At 38.3% G+C, this 25,091-nt stretch overlaps 1 protein-coding gene and 1 pseudogene across 2 annotated transcripts in view; both read right to left on the bottom strand.

Moving 5' to 3' along the window:
- LOC146485490 (uncharacterized) overlaps positions 1–13,888 on the bottom strand; it is a 62,579-nt gene extending 48,691 nt beyond the window's left edge. Inside the window, exons 1-3 of one of the 2 annotated variants that reach the window (XM_085103373.1) lie at positions 13,802–13,888; positions 6,363–6,425; positions 2,540–2,610 (exon numbers count right to left, since the gene is read on the bottom strand). The gene's annotated coding sequence lies outside the window, so the exon portion shown is untranslated. The remainder of the gene's footprint in view (positions 1–2,539; positions 2,611–6,362; positions 6,426–13,801) is intronic. The other variant, XM_085103374.1, reaches the window with a different exon arrangement.
- A 2,730-nt stretch (positions 13,889–16,618) lies between these two features.
- Positions 16,619–17,591, bottom strand: LOC146485491 (uncharacterized; annotated as a pseudogene).
- Between the last annotated feature and the right edge of the window lie 7,500 nt (positions 17,592–25,091).

Genomic DNA, 25,091 nt, shown 5'->3' on the forward strand with positions numbered 1-25,091 from the left:
ACCGCGGGAAAGACGAAAGCAACCGAAAGCCGCGGGAAATTAGACGCGGCAATGCCTCGGTAAAAATACAATAATGACTAATTACTATTGTCAGGGTATTGTCAAACATTATCTCACCTTTCATCCTAAAGAAGCCCTCAAACAACAGAATTTGTAAAGACTCACCGAGTCGGAAACCGAACGACCGATAACAATTCGTTTGGCAGTCACTGACGAAAGTTTCTTTTCTGCATTTGGGACATGTTCAGTTTTTGTCATGCTACAGGCAATAATCACAGAGCAAAAGACATGTGTTCAGTTTAATTCTTGCTGTTTACGCCACACAGTCAAGAAAGATATCCTATTCGTTTGATAAACCTCCTGATAACCCTTCCTACTGACTGCAACAAAGTTCCATCGAAATAGCGACGCTGAATTCAAAATATGCAATCGGATTTCAGTACGGACGCGGAGAAAAGCAAAGTGAAAATCCCTCCAAATGTATTGCAAATGTAATCCGGATTCGAAAAACTAAAACTTCGTAATAGATTTGATTCGGTATCGAGTGTGAGCGATAAGATCGATTCACTTGGAGCAAACACAAACAAATTTCTATTAATATTTACTTTGGATAAAACGAAAACAGCAACTTTAGCAAAAGTGAAAAGCCCCTTCCGATGTTTTAAAACGTTGAGAGAAGCCGTCGTTTGGACGTAGAAAGGACCGTGCCATGATGAAAACACCGGGAAGATTTCAGTCACGTGCTAGGTAACCGAATTCCTTCACGTGTATCAAGTTTCATTCCGCTACAACACAACGCGGAAGAAAAATTATAGTAAGTTAATTTACGGCGATTCTTGGTAGGAAACCTGGACTCTTGCAGTTTGTTATTCAGCCACAACGGGAGTAGTAGTGCCTTTTCACTTATGCCCAACTAGTTCCATTGTAATTCCTTCAAAAAGACCTGGAAGCGCTCTCTTCTTTCGTTGATTAGCATTCGAGCTTTCACTGACCTTTGCAGTTTGCGTTGCTTCGCGTATCGAAAGGAATTGTGCGAGTGAAGTTCAATGAATTGTTTTGCACGTTAAGCAAATAATTTTTGGCATAATCCGAAATATTATTACATTTACCAGTTCAATTCACGAGTTCGCTCACAGAGCGCTTTGATTATTTCCCTTGAGAGCGAGTGCGCTTCCGTGAAATTTATCACACCTAAAACCCGACAATTTGCTTATTGTCCTCGAAGAACATGAAAACAAAGCGAACAATAACCTATTCAAACCCAACCGCGTCCTGCCTTTCACCGCGGCTTAAGTCAACCGAAAAAAACCTAGGTGAAACCGAGGTTTTTATTGCGGTTAGACGAGGTTTTGCCTAGGTGAAACCGCAGATCAAAACTGCGAATCGACCGAGGCAAATTCGCGGCAAATGGTCCCATAGTTTCGAGCGGTACTGTATATGTCTGTAAGGCAAATAAAATGACCTTTAAAAAAATCTGGAGGTACAGTGCAGGTCAGAATTAAGTGAACAGCGCAGATGCAAGCAGGCCCAATGTGTTTACGCATTTTTCTAACACATCTAAAAGTATGTGTCTTTACCACTGTTTTTCATTATCATAAGTTTCCTTTGTGTGGAATTGTCAAAGTTATTTAAAAAAAAAAACATTTCAAAAAATATTTAACCCTTTAAGCCCTAACAGTGATCAGCATCAAATTTATCCTTGTAATACCAATGCTTATCCAACACCTGAGGTCATGAGAATTAAGGATATATGATCACCCAAAGAAATTTCCTTGATATTTTTATAACTTTTCCCAAATACTTTTAAAATGAAAGTAAGGGGACAAGATAGGAGAATTTGTTCTTTGATATCAGGGGTTAAAGGGTTAGAGAAAAGAAATCTAAGCTGGCAAATCAAATATTAAGTTTGTTTCTGAAACTAAACATGAAAATTACTGAATATCTGAAGAGCACATGAAACCTAGCTCCTTGTAGTGTATATGTAGTAACTTGCCAAGTTTGCATTAAAAGTAAAAACATACATGTATTGAGCACAAAATTGGCATGCTGACGGCAACAGTGTATATCATATTTCAAAATCAATCTCGCCGACACATCGCAAATGCAGAAGTTTATTTAGCGCAACAAGCGAGCTACATTATGTTGGTGAATCTTGCGTCTTCTGAAAATTGTGGCCAATCAAATCTCGTTCTGTTATGTCAAGTGTTAATGTAAGCTGCTTACATTAACACTTGACATAACAGAACGAGATTTGATTGGCCACAATTTTCAGAAGACGCGTATACACTGCTAGTGTGGTAAGGAGGCAGCAGGCTTGAACTTAATATCTTTTTCTATCCAGAACATGCAAAAATATTATCCTTTTTTCTAGTCATTTAAATTTGAAAGCTGTGTTTATGAACAGTCAAAATGACCATCACATCAAACATTTGTCAGGAGACTGTCCGTTGACCAGCTGTTATTTTGAAGCACATTACAATAAACATTGCTGACTGGTTGCAATCAACAAAAAAATGAACCCTGAACAAATAATTCCTACCCATCGGCACCAACAAAATTAATGACTGATGGGTTATCCGAGTTAGCGTTAAATCACACCAACTTTTGTCCCTTAACAATGTTGAAGATCAAGAAACACAAACAAATTAATACAGAAATAATCACTAGAATGAGCAGACATTGCAACCTAAGGCTGTAGCAACCTCAAGGTAAAACTATTTATGGTTACTTATCAAGTGTTAGCCAGAAATCAATTTAGAAAGTGCTAATTATAAAAATCCCTTGCATCTTGTTCAAAACTGATTGCATATAAAATGCCAATAATTTAGTTATATAATTTACATGCATTGAACACAACTATGAATCAACAAAGACAAAATTAAAGAGAGCCTATGCCAATCCCAATTATTTTTCCAAATAGACAATGCATTCGCTCCTAAAACCAAAAGACTTTCAATTTTATAGCACACATGCAAACTATTCTCTTTGGCTTGATTAGCTACGGTTCACCAACATGGCTGTACAACATTGTCATTTGAATCTCTAGGGATGCGCCATACCATGTGGTAGGCTTGAAAGAAGCCTTCCCCTACTCCCAATAATATGCACAGAAGAAAGATCCCCTAATAAATGCACCAGCCTCTTGTTTTCTGGACTCTCTTACAAGAAAATCTGAAATGTTTAGTAGTGTTTTTTTACTGTTTAATGTACATGTACATTGCTTTCCTTCCCCACCCCCACCCCCCCCCCCCCAACTGAACCTGCCCGTGAATTTGATGCGAGACCTCTGTACGGCGATTTGGCAGGGAAGTCATGTTCTCCATATTTGAAGACATGTGAGGTTGACAGCCCTGAACATTACAAATACATGTAGGCATGAACTGCAATTGTTGCTCCAAAACAGAAGCATCAGTGAATGCAATATTATACATGTAGGATAGGCCAATAGTGTGTGTGTGTAGGGGGGGAGGGGCTCTGGGCTATAGAGTTGGGTAAAATGGCCCAGTTAAAAAAGTCTTTTTTAAAAAAGTCTTTTTTTTTTTTCTGTAAATTTACAAAACATTGCCAGGTACGAAAATGTAAGTGACAAACACAAAGTTTCATGTCTGGTGGCGGTCAAGATCACTGAAGCCATTTTGAATATGCCAGAGCTTAAACCCAGACTTCCGTAAAAACCAATGTCGCATACTAAGAACTATGGGATTATTTCAAGCTTGACTGCCATGTGATTACCTCTCAAGCTGACTACTTGGCGTGTAAATAAAGGTACATGTACGATCGTTACCATAATTGTTCTCAAATTCTTTATTTTGGTTTTAATTTTTTATGCCTTCAATTAGCAGTACAGAATACAAGTATTTTCTTTCACAGAGTGCAAATGTGGCGTTTTTTGACTGGTCTAAAGCCGCCTCCTATCATTAATAAACTAAGAGTAAAGTGTCAGTACAGTTCAAGCCACTCTTATTTTGAGATGTAGAATGTAAAGGCAAAGTTAGCATGTAATTAAGAGTACTAAAAAGACAAAAATGGAGGTTTTTTTGAGCAGTGCACTTAAATGTGTAGGTTTTTAAGGGGCAACCACTGCTGTCAATAAGGGCCGGTAGCCGGCCAAAACAGCCGGCTACTGGCCAATCTTCGGCCGGCTACTTTCGTCTCACTTTACTGTTAATTTTGGTAAGAAACTTAAAATAAGGAAAATATCCAACAAAAATAATTGTGAGACATCCGCCTCAAACTTCTGAGTCGAAATAAAGGCGCATTTCAGGAGTTTTAGGCGTGTTTACCTTTGCCATGAGCAATGGAAATTGATCGAAGGGGTGGTGAAATGCCTGAGACATTTTCAGAGAACAGGATCCAGCAAGAAACCGGCTTAAAATAATGAAAAGATCCCGCAAAAATAATTATAAAACATCCGGCTCAAACGTTGAGCCTAAGTAAAGGCACATTTCAGGAGTTTTAAACGTGTTAAACTTTCGGTGGAAGTATAAAAAGTTGAAGCAGATCGAGGTGATCGAAGGCTCGTGGAACGCCTGGGACATTTTCACAGGACTAGATCCCAGGCTTTCGCATGTGCAAAAACATGAACTTAATACATTGAAAGTATTTTTTTTTTTTCAATCAGCATTTGAAGATTTATCATTTCACTCTTTTCTAAAAGCCAGTTATTGAGATTTTGAGGAAAGAACGGTTGTAATAAACATAGAATATGGTTAATATAGTCTTAATTTTTATTGTTCTTAAGGCCCAAATACTGTCTGGAAAATGTTGAAAATAGCATTTCCAAGCATTTAAATCTCAAAGTTTTCTGGGGGAGCATGCCCCCACACCCCCCTAGGAAGCTCGCGCCTTCGGCACTCGAAAAGTAGGCTGCCGCAGGCTACTTTCCCAGTGGGGACGTCTACTTCAAAACTTATTGACAGCACTGGGCAACCAAGGATTCATCAGGGCAACCAAATTCAAGGGTTTGGTTGCCCAGCTTTTGAAAAAGGGACAACCTGGATTCATTTTTTTTTACTTTCGAGCACTGTACATAAACAAACACATGTCCTCTCATCTTGCGGGTGAAATTTGCCCAGACAGAAGCTACAAAAGTGTCAAGTTTAATTTGGCAACAACATGACATTAGGAAAAACAATTACGGAGGTTCTTGGAAGAAAAACTGGACGCTTTTTGTCGATTGGCAACCAACCAAAACCACCAAAAGAATGGACATGTCCACCTTTGCGTTGCTTCGCATATCGGAAGGGATCAGAGTGCGTGTAATTTTATTGTTTAATTGTTTATAAAAAATGCATTCTCGCAATGTGGCATGGCGTCCACGAATCCTCGTAGCATAGTTTGATCTGAGTACTGCTTAACAGTTACCACTATTGATCACTTTTGCATTCACAAGTTGGATCACAGGAGCCTTTGATTAGCTTGTAAATGCACACAGGTGCAATGAACAAGTCATCGTAATGTGGAGGAAATGTCACTCAGTGGATCGTTCATAAACTTTCACATATGTGCAATGAACAAGTTATCATTATGTGGATGAAATGTCACTTGGTCGCTGGTTGTAAACGTTCAAATGTGGCATACTCTCACAGCTCACTTTAAGTTCTCTCCTTCAATTATAAAAATTCATGTTTTTTGGAGCTCAAAATTAACAGCGCACTGTTGAACGAAGCTCAAACAAATTGAGATGGTTGTCCAAGTCAACAGGGGTTTTAATGCCAAAAATGGACACAGAAAATACAGTGGGGATACATGTCTTGTGCCCATTTGCATATTCTTCTTTGGCAAACCAAAGTCATTTGGGTGTTAAAAACATTGCGCCATGGGTGCAAGAAAATTATTTGACACCCTAAACATCGCCTTTAAAAGCCAACCACTTCAAAAGCCCCAAAGAATATCATATTTTCAAAATTTAAATTTCTTTAAACTTCTTAAAAATGATTTATATTTCGAGTCCTGCGCCAACCAAACACAATGCAAACAATGTTTTATGCCTTTCAGGTCACACTTCATCCTCGCATGTCGTCCACGAATCATTAATTTTAATGTAGTTTGATGCGAGTACTGCCTTAAGGTTACCACTACTCATTTCATGAGTTGGCTCATAGGAGCCTTTGATTTTTTTCTTTTTGTTTTACATCTTAGACAGCTAGCAACTCCGAATGCTCCAAACAATTTTAAAATTTTACACAAAAAGTGTTTCAAAATATTTAAATTGAGATAATTTCCATGGGACGGGAGCAATGCTGGGATAAACGTCTTCACACGGCAAGACTGGCCTAGTGGTTTGAGATCACTATGGACCTTTATCAGATATGCCCAATTAAATATTTTCTGCTTTAAAAAAAATCACTGAAGTTACTTACTTGAAGTTTTATAAATGAAACAAGGTTCACTGTACTGGATACTGAGCTAGATCAGACACATCCCTGCAAAAAATAAATATTAAATAAATAAATAAAATAGCACTTTTTTATGGTGGGGGAACTTAGGGGAATGTTAATGTTACTATGATCCCAAACTATTCAATTATTAATTAAATCTTCAGAAGGGGGGGGGGGGCTATTAAAATATAAGCAAGTTGATTGGGGCATAAATGAGGCTGCTTATAATTATTAAGCCTTTATGGCATTCTTGTTGTGTTCAACGAAGGACAATGCAAGCCTAATCTTGTGTTGTGTTGGTTGTCCTCTGGCACATGCTAGGTTACCTGTTTCTGTATTGTGTTTCACGGCAAAAAGTCTACATTTGGCAAGTTAATTCACCTTTGGATTAAGCAATGTTATCGGAAATCCTTTATCGAAGTCTCAGGGAAGTGTGTGCGAATCCTGCTGGATATTTCAAGCAGCCGCTGTCTGGCATTTTGTTCTCAGCTTTGTCGCATTTGAAGAAAGAGTATGCCGTTGTGTTGTATCAGAGAAGAGGTGACGTACATGTAAGTAACCTTTGTACTCAGCAGCCCCTGAGCCTCAGCAAAACACAAACTAAACTCAATGGAGTTTGTATAAAGTGGCCACGGTATCATTTTCATCTCAATTCACAAGGTTTCGACCACAGATTTTTATACTTGTATCTGAGATCAACGCTGTCAATATGCTAATTAGATCTATCTCAACATTGAAAATGTTTATTGCTTCATAGTGGCGGGATTTTGGCGAAAAGCTTTAAAAAAATACCGTTCTATTAGCTAGTAAATAGTAAGATTTGTAGCAAGTAGAAATAAATAGTCCATCATCTACAGTATCATTTTTATCTCTGTGTTAGATATATGTGCTTGTACACACACATTTGGTTATCTGAGATTAAAGCTGTCAATATGCTAATTACATGTAGATCTTGACATTCAAAATGTTTTTCACTTCATAGCAGTGGGGTTTTTACATGGTAAATAAAAAACACCTTTCTACTTTCTAGTAAATAGTAGTAACAAGTAGAAATAAAACTTTTTCGTCTTGCATAGCGTCAATGATTAAAAATGGTACGAAAATATTTGTCACACAACCGATGGTTATAAGCTAATGTTCTCTGCCAGATTCGTCATCGACTTGGGTTCACCTCCGATCTGATAGCTTCAGGTTGAAAGAGTAAAATAATCTCTCATGCTCATGCTCCAGATTTTTGTTCACCCTAGAAAAATTTAAGATTTTTGTTTGCCCATTAACTTTGCTTTTATTGAGGATGGGTTAGCAGCAGTAGAATTGTGGTCATTAATTTGAAAAAGAAACTTCAAATATTTTTCTGTGAAGATAATGATCATTGCAATGAAGAAAAGCTGCATAAAAAGTTTAAAAAAAAAACCTTACAACAAATTACCGGTAAGTCAAATTGAAACGGACAGGAAAGGGCCCACCACAGCTAAATTTGTGCAATGAAAGGAATCAAATGCACTCCAATAATCTGTGATTAAGTTAGATGGTAATTAGCAATTATTACTTATTTAGTGAACTAATGAAAAATTGTGTGGTCATCAATGGTTAATGAAGGATAATGAGTAAACCACCGACCAGTTAGCTCAGTTTGGAGAGCATCAGACTACCATGCAGGAGGTCGCGGGTTCAAACTCAGGCCAACGAATACTCAAGAGAAAGTGCTGCCTTTGTAATGATATAACTATGCAAACAGTGAGACTTCCCTGTTCGAGCCATTCCTGTTTTTCTGAAAAGTTCAAATTGAAACCAGATCTGAAAGCTGCATGTGGATAAATGTTGGGCTTCCTGGATCTTACGCATAAGAATTTAACAAATCTCCTTATTTGTATTATCTGTCTCTTAATGATCATAATCATATGCACTTTATATTTTTCTAGTTTTCTGTCTTCACTCCCTGCATTTTCCAAGCATATCAGAATATGTGACTGTGAAAGGCAAAACAGACACTGACAGAAAACCGTTAGAATGACAAAAACGCACAGATGACGAACGGTCATGGAAGGGTTCACAAAGCATTTTGAGCAACTGTTTGAAGGGGTGAATAAATTATTTGAACTGTTTGGCTAGCCCTTCAAACAGATGAGTAAAACCATTGAACGGATTAGCAAACCGTTCGAACGGGTGATTAAATTATTTGAACTGTTTTGTTAGCCATCCGAACAGATGAGCAAAACTATTGAACGAAGTAGCAAACCGTTCAAACGGGTGATTAAATTATTCAAACAATTTGGTAAGCCAATTGAACAGATGAATAAATTGCTCAAATAGTTTACAAAATCATCCCAAACGGATAGCTTTATGTGCTTTATAATGGAATGAGCAATGTTGTTCTCAGCTTATTAATTTTCATTTTAGTCGGTGTTGTCATCACACATTATCAGTGATGTCAATTATTCAAGAACTTCTACTCTTACGATTGAAAAGGAAGACTAATGCTTTTCTGATATGGACCTACAACCATAGAGTGCTTTGACCTTGATTCCAGTTTGGTTAGCCATTCAAACAGATGAATTAATTGCTGGAACACTCTGTCTTAACCGAGTAGCTGCCACCTGCGAGTTGGTTTCATTATGTTGCTGAAAAATCATGTGTAACTTGACACCACTATCATTGCGAAAAATGTGACAGCCCAAGTCATGCATGCAACTTCTTTTTATGTTGCACTGTAAAAAGGAGCTAAAATTTTGTTTAAAAAAAATTTGTTGGGGGAGTAAAGTATCGACATCAATTTTTCTATTCAAATCATTTTGTTTATTTACAAAAAACTTTGAGCTATACGGCAAACTTCCGGTGACAAGTTAAGAACTACATGTATCCATTATAACTACTAAAACATAACCACAAGTTTCCCACATAAAATTCTTTGAACACCTTTTATACGATCTTGTCAGAGTTGTTGATATCAAGCTCAGCCTTCTTTGGAATTGCTGGGTTGAAAGTGAATAATCTTGCTTTGTTACAAGTATTTTAGTATAACAGCATGGATTGTCATAACAACTGTTGCTATGGCAAAATGACGACAGTACTGTGGTCGCAAGCATGGCTGTGCACGCAAATAACGATGGCTGAAATTGTTTTCTCTGCTAATAAATGTGGTTCTTTTTGTTCAGTGAAGGTTTTCTTGACTTAAAGGCCCATGTTCACCCAAGGGGCATTGCGTGCCGAGCTGAATTTCGCACAGTTGAAAATTCAGAAAATTACCAGCAAGCACTAAATAGCGAAATTAATCCACATTCGTCTAGCTCATTTTCTGGAATATCACTATTTTTCATGTCGTTAAGCTTTGTATAACATCCTCTCGCTTTATTTATGTGGATATTTTTAAGAACAGTTTTCGTGTGGAAAGGAAAATCGGAAAATTGTCGGTCACCTCTAAGTTACATCTCGCTGTTGACAACGTAGTTGTACAGTTATTCTAAAGGAACAAATTCGTCTCAAAGACTCTTCGCATAGATTTTATTCTGAAACAAAGAAGCAGGAGGATTTGTTGTCTCCATGCATGCATCTGTTGTAGTGTTCCTGATTTCTACGGATGTCTGACCTTAACATGTAAGCTTTATTAGCTCCATTTGATTTTATTCTCCTGATTCATGTAAACAGCGTTGCGAAGAGACATAATAAACTTTATGTTTTTTTAAGTGGCGTTCCTTTGTTGTTGTTTTTTCCTATTGGCACAGGCAAATAAATTAAAATACTCATTTGCTTAGTAAGCTGCAGATTCATTCGTAGCACCATTGCTATATCATCAAAGGTAGGAATATTTTCATGATAGTACGACAGACTGGATCGGCGCAGCCACCATAATTTTGAAAGCAATATTAACTGAGCTAACATTGAGTCCAGCACTGTTAATTTCTTTTCATGTCAGCTTCAATAATAATCGAAAGGACCTTTTAAGATCACCGTTTATAACACAGAATGCCCGCAGGGCAGGCCGTGTCTAGGTTTGGGTTGGGTATCTTTTTTTTTTCTTCGTCGTAGCCACAAAAATCTGCACATTAATTTATGCACTAAAATAAGTCCTCCCCTAGTAGGGATGTATTGTTCTGATTGTCTCCAACAGAAGCGGCCCAATCAAAATCTATTATTTAGGCACACATCACGTGAGAGGGGACCGACTCATCCCTTCCTGTGTGACGTCAAATCATCATTTGATTTATTCATTAAACCTACATTAAATTCTGCCCTCTCCCAGAAGGGATCTATTGTTCTGATTGTCTTCAACAAAAACGGCCCAATCAAAATCCATTATCGGCGCATATATCACAAGGGGGTGGACCCACTCATCTCTACCTGTGTGACGTCAAAGCAAATCACCATTTAGAAGGTTGTTTTCGTTCAATGGCAGCCACATGTATAAATTTAAGTCTCTGATCTGCCGTTTTGAAACAGAAAACAAACGTTTTTCAAGCGGTAAATCGAAATAATAACTTTTAAGTAGTACTCGACAGTTTAAACGGTGGAAATTGGGAGAGTACACAACAATGAAACTATGCTTTCACAAACAGATCGAATAATACAACGTGAAGGAAACCAGACCAGTTCAAGTGGGGGGTTATGACGTTATGGCACAGTAATTTCCAGTATGATTCCCAGTAACAAAACGATAAAATATCACGCAGTCTCTCTGAATAGAACCATTCAATTATTTCAATTGTGAAGGGAGGATAATTTTTAAAAATCTGCGAAGCATACAATGGGGAATAGATAAGGCTACATTAAGCATTCCGTGTAAATGCCATTAGGGGGGCATCTTGTTTTATACAACAATAGAATCAAAATCTTCAGACAAAAATTATTTAATGTTGAAGGCTGCCGGCTGTAACTGTTCAACTGTTCCGCCACGTCGTTCAAAGGAACGAATGCAGAAAAACGAACCAAACCCTTGACTTCCGTTTGCCGAGAATTTTACACAAAGGAGTACAAAGAACTGCAGAGAGTAAAAGAAATCGGAGCGACTGAAACGAAATCAACCAGTCCGATTTGCCTGGTCTGATTTATTTTGAATACGCCTGGACTCTCATCCCAGCATGGTTATTCTGGTAAACCAATCAGATCGCAAGACTAAACAATAGAAACGCTTGTAAACAATAACAAACTGCTGCAAAGCCGAATGGGTGAAACTGGGCCTTAAAATATGACTATATAAATGTAAATATATGAAACGTATATTCTGAACTGCGGATTAATGAAAGAACAAATAGAAGATAAATAAAACTGCAAGGATCTTTCTTCTATTTAAATATGAGTATTTTGCAAGTACTTGCCTATTCAATGCCTACTATCTTGAAATATCAACTGCAATTTCTCTTTTCAAATGGATAAGTCGAGAATAGATGTCAAAAATGTTCGAACGCCTGTTGCAGTTCTTCGAATGGACACTAGCTGGCGAACTGATGCAAAAACCGTTTGATACCCAAACTATTTGAACGGCTTGTAGAATGCTTTGAACAGATTTTTTTTGGCGTTCGAACAGAAAATGAACGGATCAATGAACAGTTAACCCCTTAGAACAGATAACCACTAGTGTCCGTTTTGCCTTTCACGGTCACAATTATAATACATACACAAAATGAAATGTTTAGAGTTTTGGGAAGCTTAAAAAGGGCTGGTTGCACAAAAATAAAACAGAGGGGAAAGGGGAAAAAATAAACTAAACACAGGTTCCCTTGGTTATACAAAATAGGAGAAGTGTCTAATTCTCACATACCACATGCATAAAGATTTTTAAAATCCAATCAAAATTCAGCTTCTTCATTTCAAGGGAGCAATCTTGAAAAGAGGAATGAAACCAATATGAAAAAAGTCAAATTAGAGTTTTACTAGTCGCTGGGACGTGTAATGCACTTGTCATCGGCTTCCCCGAGGGGGGGGACCCCGGGCTGATGTGGGGGAATACGGGGACTTTATGGGGACTTTGCAACAAATTTCTTCCCTTGTGGTGGGGGAAATGTGGGGACTTAGATTTTTGAATGCGCTACTCTCGGGGAGATATGGGGACTATTTGTAGGCATAGGCAACTTTAAAATTCCTCTGTGTATATATTATTGTTAATAGAGGTCACTGTTAAAGGTCAACAGGTCGTCTTTTGTTAGTGATATAATAGAACAAATTTAGAACAGCGTACAAATTGTTAAGGATAGAAAAAGTTAATTTTTTTTAAATATTCACAAGAATGTTAATTTCTGAAGCATCACAGCAACTGTTCAGAGTATTCAGGAAACTTAAGGACGTTGTGTTTAGAAGCAGCAATAAACCATCATGATAGTGTGTTTTCCCTTGTTCTTCATCAGTCCGGATAGATTGAAAACAGATTCTGGGGATTTCAGGACTGAATGAAAAGTTGAAATTTTCACCATACTGCGCATGTACAGTAAGAGGAGTGATTTATAGCAACTTATGGAGTATTCGAGAAAAAATAATTAAAGTTCAGTTTTCATCAGAATGCAAAGTCCGAGTGTTTGCTGACTGTTTAAAGAACCCAAATAAAGTTCTGAAGTGCATCTTCAAATCCAGTTGGGTTCGCCAAATACTGGGGACTTTGCAAGAAACAAATCCCGCACGGGTGGGGAAATACAAGAACTTTGAAATACACAATTAGCAAAGTCCCCATATCAGCCCGGGGTCCCCCCCCTCGGGGAAGCCGATGACAAGTGCATAAGTCAGCTTCACAGTACATGGCATTGATTATTGATTTTGGTTGATTGATATCGCCAAAGGAAAATAATTATCTTACCGCTAAAAACACAACTGAATCAAAGGGCCTATAAAATTAAGTCTGTCGCGATCCCTCCAACATTATACAACAGTACTGAATCTGCTTAGCAGTCGTTGAGAATGGAGGATGAGAGCTTGATCTCTCCTAAAGAATCTGGAAGGAAAGGCGCAAGAGTGAAAAAGAAAAGCCTGTTGTACACCAGTAATGAAATTTACGCGAAAATAACCATTCTAGGAGTCTTTTAAAGTGCGTTTTGACAAACGACGAACATCAGACTGCAATAAATTTGCTTATGTTACATGCGAAGTTCATGGTGTCCGCTTTATCGAGAGTCAAAACAACAAACTTTGTACCTCAGTCCGTAATCCGTAATAGTGGGAGTCAATTTCAGTCAAACCCCTAAAGCTTCCGCCGGGGATTTTGTCCGTAATAGCGAGTGTCCGTAATAGCTTTACGTTCGTGCGTGATATTCAACAGTTACCTATGTCAGGCAAGTTCATAGTTTCTTTAAATGTATGTAAGCAATTCGAATTCGGACTAATCAGCGCAGAGTTGATTTACCCATGGCGGCATCATGGCTGCATTCTGCCCCAACACCCATACGAAAAGTTATAACTCGCAAAGAACGTACTACAAATTTAAATCACATATCTCGTACCTGAACGAAAAGAAATCTGCTGACTGGAAGAACAACTTTCCTCAGCACGATTTCTGGAAGTCATCCCTTTCATTCTCGGTTTCGCTGAGTTGGGAAGTTCACTTCACCTTTGCAAAGGTTTTCAGATCTAGTGTCACGTGACTGCTTAAAAATGTTTCAGATGTAGGATCACGTGACTTCTGATGTTAATTTTCGGTGCTAAGGTTTCAGATGTAGTGTCACGTGACTTCTGATGTTTTACACAATTTGTCGTTAGGGAGGGGTAGTAAAGAAGGCAGTTGTCGCTTTCTCGGAAGGACGGAGAAGCCAGCTACGAACTTTACGACAACAAGCGGTTTTACAACCAAGCATTTCTACATCACACACTCACTTGAGACCTGGAAGAGGTTCACGTTTCTTCCACTCAGGTAGAGTGTTGTTAATCCAAAAGAATTATTTTAAAAACAGTCGTTTCGGGACGCCAGAGGGAAACCGAAAGACGATGGGGGGACGGTGAGTACGCATGGTGATTAGAACAGAAGTATCGCTGGACGCTGGTTTTACGCCTTTTAACAGAGCTCCAAATGGGGTGAAATGGAAAAGAAGATTAATTTTAGTATTGCCGAATGGAACACCAAGAATTTTTGGCAATAGAATGTAAACAGGCGAAGCGTTCAGAATACCAACGGACTGAAGCAAGCCGCGTGTGAATATAATTCACGCAGTGGCTATTCGTACGGCACCCGTATATAGTAGTCTATAGCAGGCGCAGTTTCAGTCATTGCAGTGAAAATTTATACCTGTGTCAGAAGGAGAGGTGTGTTCTTTTATCTTCAACATAATTTCTGTACGGAAATGCGAGTATCCAATAGGTAAATTCTTCCATTAAGTGAAACTCCCATTTCGCGGCTTTCTGGCCGTACGAATAGCATCACGCAGGTTGGGAATACGGGAGTCCACGGAACTGCTCAATCAGTATACCACCGGTCAGGATCAGTTGTCTGAATTTCTCAACCAGGTTAGCGATTCTTAAATTTAATGATAATTTTTACTGATACTCATAGGAATCCCAAATGAATAGCAAATACCAGTCGCTGTATGGCCTCTTCTAATCGCGTGACGTGTGCGTGAATATAGCGCAAAACAATTCCAAGTGTCGCGAGTGGCTCGTTCGCTTAGTGAGCAGAGAGTACGAAAACTTATCTCGCTCAAAGAAAGGGCACTCACTGGATTCGCTTATTCCTTCTAAAGGTAAATATAATAATTTGGATAAGCGAGAATCAGGAATTACAGAGAAATCCTATGAAATCTTCGGACTCCCGTACAAATAGCAAATACAAGTCGTCGTACGGGTGCCGTACGAATAGCCACTGCGATAATTCAAAGGTACTTTTCATCTTAGTTTATTCCCTATGTCCTTGACTTTAAGACGTAGTTAAACGAAAAATATTGAGCTCAGAGCGCTGATTGTGATCGAAAGCAATGTATTTAATCACAGGAAATCGGTGACCAAATGAATATTCAATATATTTGTGCTTCGCGAATTACATGTAAATAAACAGATTACTATAAACAAGAAGAATGTACATTTGTATTTTCTTGTGAGTCATGAATTATAATGCTGTTACTGAAAGAATTTTTATGACCTACGTTTCAATTTATAGAGCAAAAGATGTACTTATTACCGCAGTTTAAGCTTGAGTAAATACTATTTCTGGTAGAATTCATGGAAAGTGTAGATAAATTACTCCGATTCAAGTTGTAGAATTTATGATCAACCTCTGCTTCATTGACCGTTTAAAATTCCCTAGATTGTACTTAATATACGATTTTTGCAGACGGCATGAAACTGCGCCAAATCTCTCGCATTTCGCTTGCTTAAGGGGACGTTACACCTAAATTTGAATGAAATTTGAAGAGGTTTTAAGAAGGGTAGAAGAAAGAAAAGTTGATACCCACGCAACAGCACCCCAACTAACTGGTATCCGTCTATTAATTATTAACTACAAATTCCAATTTTAAAACTTCACATAATTCTTCAATATTTTTTATTTCTCTTAATTTTACCAATCCTTCTAGAAAAACTACTCCTCCCAAACATACCCAAAAATCACCCAAAAATTCACAAAATACCCCACAACACAGATTCACAATATGATGATAGGGTTTTTGGATTCCTTGAAACGCGAACGAGATATTTTCATTAAAGCCATGTCAAGTGGCGGAAAAATGGCGTTCAGATGTAACTCCCCCGTAATCGCACCCGCTTGAAAATCTCTGATAGGCTCTTGCGAATAAAATAATTGAGTGAGTGTACCCCGTTTGTCGTGTGCTGTCACGTGACCAGCTGCAACCGGGCATGTAGTGTCACGTGACTTCTGATGTAAACAAACCGCAAAAGTGCGGACATCGGCTCTCACTGACAAACTACGCGTCGCTTGTGAAGTTCCCGTCTCCAAGAGCGGAATAACTTTATCCAGTGGATAGGCCTATCCACCGGATAAAATCGCTATCCACCGGATAGTTATCCAATGTATGAAAAGTCGTTGCACAAAGCCTGGATAGTGCCATGGGTAACTATCCACCGGATAAGCCGCTATCCGGTTCGTCGCTTTGGTAAGGGATGGACCATTTTATTTTTGAGGGGGGGGGGGGTTGGGCAATTTTGTCCTGTCAAGAAATTTTTTTTTCGCCTTTGGGCTGTGCAAGAATTTTTTTAGCACCTTAAGGTTGTGCACGAATTTTTTTTCCTGTCGATTTTCAGTTTTCATATTAATTAAAGTATCAGCATTTGTAGTTACAGGTCTGCGCGACTCTCACGTGCGTGTTTTAGAGTTTTTAGAGTTTTGCTCTCACGAGTATATCCTTGAGAGACCTACCTCTTTTGTATGAAATTAGAGGAGGTTCCTTGTAAATTTCTCTGAGCAATGGTTGTCGTTCTATTAAATGCCAGTTTTCCGTTAGTATTTGTTTCAAGTTAGTAACTGATGGGTGGTATTGCGTGACAAAAGGCAAGATTCTCTTGTTTGTGCCAGGTTTTTGTTGAAGGGCCTGTTTTCTATTCTCAAAAATCACTTCTGAGAGAGTTCTCTGCAGTAGATTTTTTGGGTAGCCTCTCTCGATAAGTCGTGATTCGAAATGTTTGATTTTTTCTTCAAATGTTGCTTTTGTTGAGTTTGTCCGGAGACGTCTGAGGGCCTCTCCTTTGATGAAACCTCCTTTTACACCTGGTGGGTGACACGAGGAGAAATGTGTGTACTGGAATGTCTCAGTAGCTTTGTAGTGAGTGCGTACATCGAGCACTGATTCTGTAATGAATCAGTTGCCTTTATAAACCACAGTGTCCAGGAATGTAATTTCCGTTTCAGAAATTTCAGCCGTGAATTTGTTGGTACTGGTGGTGATTGTTGGCTTGTTCAATGAACTGCTGTAACTCCTCTCTGCTGATATCCCAGAGGGAGAAGATATCGTCAATATATCGTTTCCAAACGAGCGGTTTGAATACGCTTCGGTTAAGGAGTTCTGTTTCGACTTTGCCCATAAAAATATTGGCGAAAGCGACTGCCATTTTTGTCGCCATGGCAGTTCCGTGTGTTTGTAGGTAATTTTTACCACAGAACTGGAATGAGTTTTCTTGAAGTATAAGGCCTAGCGCTTTTTCCAAGAACCGCGTGGGGATAGGGGGTTGGTCATTATAAAAAGAGTTGTATGCTCTGCATACTGTTTGGATTCCCTCCTCCTGCGGTATGTTAGTATAAAGGCTCGTTACATCCATTGAGACAAGAATTGTGTTCTCTGGGACTCTAGTTCCCTCCATGAAATTAGTAAAGTCAGTTGTATCTTTGAGATATGACTTCTGCTGTTGTGCTATCGGTTGGAGTAGTTTGTCAACAAATGCTGATAACCTTTCTGTTGGACCTGAAACTCCTGGAATTATGGGTCTACCGACTGGAGTCGGTTTGTGTATTTTTGTGAGGGTGTAGAAAACTTGAATTCGAGGCGGATTTTGTGTTTGACAAAGCCATTTTTAACTCGTGAATGCGCGCATGCGCAATGAACGAGTTATAGCGATAGCTGAGTCCCGACTTGGTCGGTCGATCAGTCGGTTTTGTCGTTAACTTTCGGGCGTGCGCAGTGAATGAGTTTTAAATTCAATTAGTGGAAAAAAACACGCGAACATTTGTTGTTCATGGCGCATCAGGGAATTCTTATTCAATATGTAGAGAATAATTTGACGATCATTTAGTGCAAGAATGGCGATTTTTCGTTCAATCTGAGCAAAGTTTCAAGTTTTTTCAGTTTTTCAGAAAGTCCGGGGTCGTAAATTCAATTAGTGAAAAAAAAAAAAACGTGAAAATTTGTTTCACGACGCGTCAGAATTCTCTCATTCATTCTGTAGAGAATAATTTGACAATCATTTTAGTGTAAGAATGGAGATTTTTCGTTGAATCTGAGCAAAGTTATAGGATTTTTTCGTTTTTTTCTACGAAGTGCGGTTTCTTTCAAGAATTAAAAATAATTTAATTGAAAAATAATTTAATTAAAAAATAATTTAATTTGTCAGTTTTCACGCGAAAGCGGAACGTGCCATGTCACGCATCATTGACGTCGTAAACAAAATTATGCAAATTTCTGGTGAAATGAACACTTTTAAGATCTTGTCAGCTTTCATAGAGGTTTCAAAGGGAAAAAATGTTTCGTTTTCGAAATTTACAACTGGTAATTTATGGGAAAGCAAAAGGACGCGGTCGATAAATAATTCTTATTTAGCAAGAGCTAGTCATATTTCATTATCGGAAGTAAATTAACTTGTTTAAAAAAAATTACGTAGTGTGGTTGTCAGTTTTCAGGGGAAAGGGGGAAAGCGGAAAGCGCCATGTCACGCATCATCATCGACGTCGTAAACAAAATTATGCAAATGTCTGGTGGGTGATGCACAGCAAAAACAGCCTACAGGTGTAGCGAGGGTTTCGAACGAGAGAAAAAGCTTTCTTCTGTTGTGGGTACTTTTTGTTGCATAATGTTCATGTACTTTACTTGAAGAAATGTAAAAATTAAAAGAATACCCCATATACGAAAATGTTCATACAGGATGTGTGATGGAACCTTTCGTATATTTCGTTACGCGGGTCTGTGCCTTGTTGGGGGAGTATTTGGCTTACATCGATCGAAATTGGAGTTTTGATGGTCCCGGTTTTTTGCGAGGATTTTTTGCGCTATGGAATGATTTACGGTGCGGTGCAGAAAGTCCAGAGATGCCAACCTCTCAAGATCTGAAATCTGGAGATTTTTTCTTCTGAGCACCCCCCCCCCCCCTTATTACCCTACCCTCCCCCCTAAGCAAAATTGATGCACTTACCCCCCCACCCCCCCCCCCCACCTTATTGGCACAAAATTCGCACAACACTAGAGCTCTTTTGTCCTGCTCTTTAATTGGTTGAACGTTTATCCAATCAGAGAGTCGTTTATATTGCAATGATGACAGCTAATGATGACAAAAAGCGTATTTTCTTGGGTTTCCGTCAAAGTTTGTGGCAGATTGGGTAAGACAGGTACGCATATGTAGCCATGACACAATATTTCTTAAATTTATGGAACATTTGAGTTGAAATACTAGCCTATTATACAAATAAGATGCCAAGTCGCTTTTATCCGGGAGGTTTAGTCACCCGTACGGGAGACCGGGAGATTCGTTCCGTATCCGGGAGACTCCCGGATAATCCGGGAGAGTTGGCATGAGTGGAAAGTCTGGTCATCATAAAAATTTAGTGGATCGGATGGTCGATGGGATGTATATGAAGGTGTGGTAAGCCGCTGACTATCACAGGTAAAAGGGGGCTCATTTTGACAGTATTTGAGTGGCCTTGCAGTTAACAAATAGATTCCATTTTGCCGTGCGTCTGTACTCTGATAACGCACAGATGACGTCAAAACGTGGTGAGAACAAAGAAGTACGCTACGAGCCGCAGGCGAGTAGCGTGACTGATGTTCTCACCACGTTTTGACGTCCTCTGTGTGTTATCAGAGTACAGACCCACGGCAAAATGGAATCTATTTGTTTTATACAATAACCAAGACATTTCAACACATTTCGTGGGCGAGCATCGCGTTGCCTGAGCTGAGTCAAAAACTTTCCAGCAAACTCAGTTTTGGACTACTACACACATGCAATTGTGATCTTCTAAATTAGAGTATAATCCGAAAGAATTTCACTAACAATATTTTCGAAACTAACCTTTATTCCAGAAGGAAATCCTGCCCTCAAAATATTACAGCATGTAAGTCGCTTCACTGCGATCTGTAATCGATTACTCGCCATTACCGGATTTCTATCGGCGACATATTTCGACAAATATTTGCTTACTTTTCACGTCACAACAAAGTTCTAGCTTTCCTATCCTGGTTGAGATCACTCTCAACGGTCTTTGTCCAATTTTTTGTTGAACAGTTTTCCTTTCCTGAGAAAATTTGCCTGTGTTTGTCCGCTACTCGCAAAAACAGTTTGCAAAACTTTGTTGACCAGTCGCTCTGGCTGGACTCTAGACTCTGATCACGTGCGCCGGTCACACCACTCGATGACGTCAATCGTGCGTCTATACTCTAATCACACACTCCTCTAGACCAATCAAAACGCGAGCTTTACACAGTTCATTGTATAATTATTCGTAGTCGGCGGATGAGGGTTATAATGTATGGAAGGAAAGTGTTGATAGCTGCTTTGCGCTTGGTATGCAGGTAAGTTTATTACACAAGAGAGATGAATTGTGAAATAATTTGTATGTTTGTTGAATGAAGCTTATTTGGTTGTGAAGGTTAGGTTGATCGAGTGTTGTTCGGGTTTAATTTTTCGTTCGTGCTCGGTTAGTACTCGTAGAAGTCACCTGACAAAGCACATGCTTTCTTGTCACAGTTCGGCATCAGTTTCGGTGGTAGGTGTTGCATGTCGTAGGAGAAATTTGTCGGAAAGGTGTTTTAGCGAAATGGATACGACTAGCGATGGATATGTTTATAGTAAGTCCCTTGTATATTCAGGGACAGAAACACCTGATAAACCCTTTACTCGCCAGGGAGTAATTTCAAAAGGCGAGGAGATGTACCGAGTGTATGTCGAATCCCCCGCTCGCTGGGGCTATGCCATTTGTAAGGAAAGCGAGAAAGTTAGAAACAAATGGAGACAAATAAAAGCCAAATGCAAAGAAATGAGAGCCAAATGCAAACAAATCAAAGTGAAATGTGAGGAAATCAAAGGCAAATATTGTCAAATCTGTGCTAAGTACGAGCGAGTCTTTGGGAAACGCAATCAGTGTTCTGAGTGGAGCTCTCCTGAGAATAGAAAGCACACCGAAAGTGAAAGCAGATTTACCGATTGGGAAACATTTCTAAACACCCCAAGGGATAACGCGGGAGGTAAAATGAAACATAGGATATGGAGGTCAAGGTATGTCTCAAGGTGTATATTGCATTCTAGAAAGAAACGTGAAAGAGAACCTTCTAGAATTCCTTATAAAAGAGTTATTAAATTATTTGGGAAGACTAGAAAGATTCGAGACGCTGTTAAATTATACTTTAAGAAACGAATTCCAAGTTCATCTAAGTTGAAACAAGCGCTTGTCGGGTATAATCGTTATCGTTTGAGTGATCGCTTAGCAAGATCGAAGTCGGTGTTATCAAAAAGATATATTTTCAGGCAAAACTTTTATCTTTCTACTGTGCATGTGAGAACATCGAAGCATAAGAAGTCGCCATTATTATGTATGTTTGTTGATGCGAAAATGTTAAAGTTATTAAATCACCGTGTGGTTCAGAGTTATCCGGTATCTTGTAGAGTTATATCTCTTAGTGGTGATGTTGAAGAGAATCCAGGGCCATCATCAGCATATAGTGTTGCAGTTGGTAATACAGTTTCGCTATTAGAAACTAGGTTGTCTAGATTTGGTAGAAGTGCATTAGATGTTGGAGGAGGTGGTGATTGCTTTTTTCGAGCTGTGTCACATCAACTGTATGGCAATCCTCATTATCATCTTCATGTGCGTAACTTTGGTGTTCAGTATTTAGTGCAGAACCCTGAACAGTTTATAGAGAGTAATACTGAGTATTCATGGCAAGGATATTTGAGTAATATGTCCTGTCAGGGAACGTGGGCTGATGGAATTATAATTCAAGCGGTAGCTAATTGTTTCAATTTATCAATTTATATTGCTGAATCAAGTGAAACGTTTAATCCTGTGACTGTAATTCAAGCAACAAATGTGACAAGAGAATGTAGAAACATTTACATTGGACATATAGGTGAAACTCATTATGTGTCCACTGTAGAAAATAGGAGGTGTGACTTAAACAAGAATTGGTCTGGTGAAAATCTAGTTGAAAAAAAAGTTATTGACAAAAATGAAAAACATAGAGCTTACATGAAAGAATACATGAAAAAGAGAAGAGCTGATGCTGAATTTAGAAAAAAGGAGAGTCAACGTGTCTTGCAAAAAAGACGTGATAATAGTGAAATAGCTAGGGAGAAAAAGACAGAAGCTGAGAAAAAAAGTACAGTGGCAAACCTACAGGTACAATACAAGAGGGAAATTGCTAAAGAATCTAAAAGAAAAAGAAAAGAACAGAACCCTGAGCATGTAAGGGAAATTGACAAAGAATCTAAAAGAAAAAGGAAAAGAGAGAATGCTGAGCATGTAAGGGAAATTGACAAAGAATCTCAAAGAAAAAGGAAAAGAGAGAATCCTGAGCATGTAAGGGAAATTGACAAAGAATCTAAAAGAAAAAGGAAAAGAGAGAATGCTGAGCATGTAAGGGAAATTGACAAAGAATCTAAAAGAAAAAGGAAAGAACAGAATCCAGAGCATGTGAGGGAAATTGCGAAACGGTCATTTAGAAAACGAAAGGCAGAAATTAATCGAAAAGATATCTTTAGAGTTGCACGTAGAGAAATAGTTGATGATTTCAATATAACTCCAGTAGCTGCTGAAATGGAATTGGAAAATGTAGAACATCAATTAGTAACAGCAACTAGTAGTGGTAAGTTGCAAGGACAGCAAAATAAGGATAATGTGATTGTTATGATAAATTTGTTTCACAATAACATTAAACGTGGTCCAGAATACATTTGTACTTGTTGTGATCAGTTGTGGTATAAGTCCTCTGTAGTGAAATGTGATAGCAGCAAGTACAAGGGGTGTTCACAAAATGTTGTAGAATGTTGTCTCACTGGTTTAAGAAGTGTAGATGACGTTGAATGGATATGCAGAACATGTGACTCAAATCTAAAAAAAGGCATATTGCCCAGCTGTTCTAAAGGCAATAAAATGACATTTCCTGATAAACCTGAGTTATTAAATTTGACACCATTAGAAGAACGACTTATATCACCTCGTATTCCATTTATGCAAATCCGTGAACTACCAAGAGGTGGCCAGTTGTCTATTCATGGGAATGTTGTTAATGTACCAAGTGATGTCAATTCAACTGTTCATTCTCTGCCAAGACTTATGAATGAATCACAAACCATTCCAATAAAACTAAAAAGACGTCTCAGCTATAAGCATCATTACCAGTTTCAGAATGTTAGACCTAAGAAAGTGTTAGATGCAGCGAAATATCTTGTAGAGACAAGTGATTTATTCAAATCTGAAGGCATACAAGTTGAAAATTCATGGCTAGATAATATAAGTTTACAATGTATGAATGAAGACTGGAGTGAGTTTGTTCAAAATCCTGGCGTATTACGTAGTGATTTGCAAATAGATGATATTGTTATGAAGGAGAATTTCACACAGAGTTCATGTGAAAACAATATTTGCAGTGGTAATGTTGTTAATGCAGGCAGTGAAACAGATGATAGTGATGAATGGTGTGAAGTTGATGAACGTCCTTCAGGAGTTACAGATACACTGTTGCAGGAACCAGATGTAGTAGTAAATGCAGACAGAATTATTTCTTTTGCTCCAGGAGAAGGAAACAAACCATTAGGAATATTCATTGATAAAGATTCTGAATATCTATCATTCCCAACTATATTCTGTGGAAAACGGAGAGCTGACAATAAGGAAAGAAAAGTGCCTGTATTATATAGTACAGTTTGCAAATGGGAGTTGAGGTGTCAAGATAGAAGAGTTGCAATGTCTGTTCCAAATATATTTTATAAACTCAAAAAATTGCAAATCAAACGAATTCAGGATAGTGCGTGCATTTCTCTGAGAAAGTGTAAAACAAAGGGAAAAAAGTATACTGCAGGTGATCTGAAGTCAGAAAATTATCTTAATAAGCTTGTACATCTTGATGAAGGATTCAGAGTTTTAAAAAATCTAAGAGGTTCCCCTCCTTATTTTGAGAAATGCAAAAGAGACTTGTTTGCTATGATTCGTCAACTAGGCAAGCCTACGTGGTTTTGTTCTTTTTCAGCTGCAGAAACAAGGTGGACTCATCTTCTTAAAACTTTAGGTAAAATTGTAGAGAAAAAAGAGTACAGTGATGATGAGATCAAACAAATGACATGGGAGGAAAAATCAAATCTTATACAGAAAGATCCTGTGACTTGTGCAAGAAACTTTGATCATATGGTGCAGTTGTTTTTTCGTGACATCTTAAAGAGCAGTGTCATGCCAATAGGAGAAATAGCTGATTATTTTTACAGAGTTGAATTTCAGCAAAGAGGAAGTCCACATATTCATGGTTTATTTTGGGTAAAGGAAGCCCCAGAATATGGGAAAAGTTCAAATGAAGAAATTGCAAAATTTGTTGATAAGTATATCACTTGTCAAAAACCAGAGAATTCAAGTGAAATGGAAGATCTTGTAAATTTACAAACACACAGGCATGCAAAAACATGTAAGAAAGGAGAGCATAAGGTATGTAGATTTAACTTTCCATTGCCTCCAGTGCCAAGGACAATGATTTTGACACCTCTTGAGAACTCCTGTTTTGATGAAGAGATGCGGGATAAGATAAAAGAAAATGCTGACAAAATAAAAGAGGTTCTTGATAGCATGAAATATGGTGAAAACATTACATTTGGAGATTTTCTTAAGAAGTTACAATTAACTGAAGAAAGCTACATCTTAGCTGTAAGACACACCCTAAAGCGTGACACATTATTTTTGAAAAGAGCACCATCAGAAATAAGAATCAACTCTTATAACACTGATTTACTGAAAGCATGGCAGGCTAATATGGACATTCAATATGTGCTAGATCCTTATGCCTGTGCAACATACATACTTTCTTATATTACAAAAGGTCAACGAGGTATGAGTAGACTTCTAGAAAAAGCATGTGAAGAAGCTAAATCTGGTAATAATGATATTGC

The sequence above is a fragment of the Pavona decussata genome, unplaced genomic scaffold (assembly GCF_977016875.1).
Source record: "Pavona decussata unplaced genomic scaffold, jaPavDecu1.1 SCAFFOLD_26, whole genome shotgun sequence".
Taxonomy (NCBI): Eukaryota; Metazoa; Cnidaria; class Anthozoa; order Scleractinia; family Agariciidae; genus Pavona; species Pavona decussata.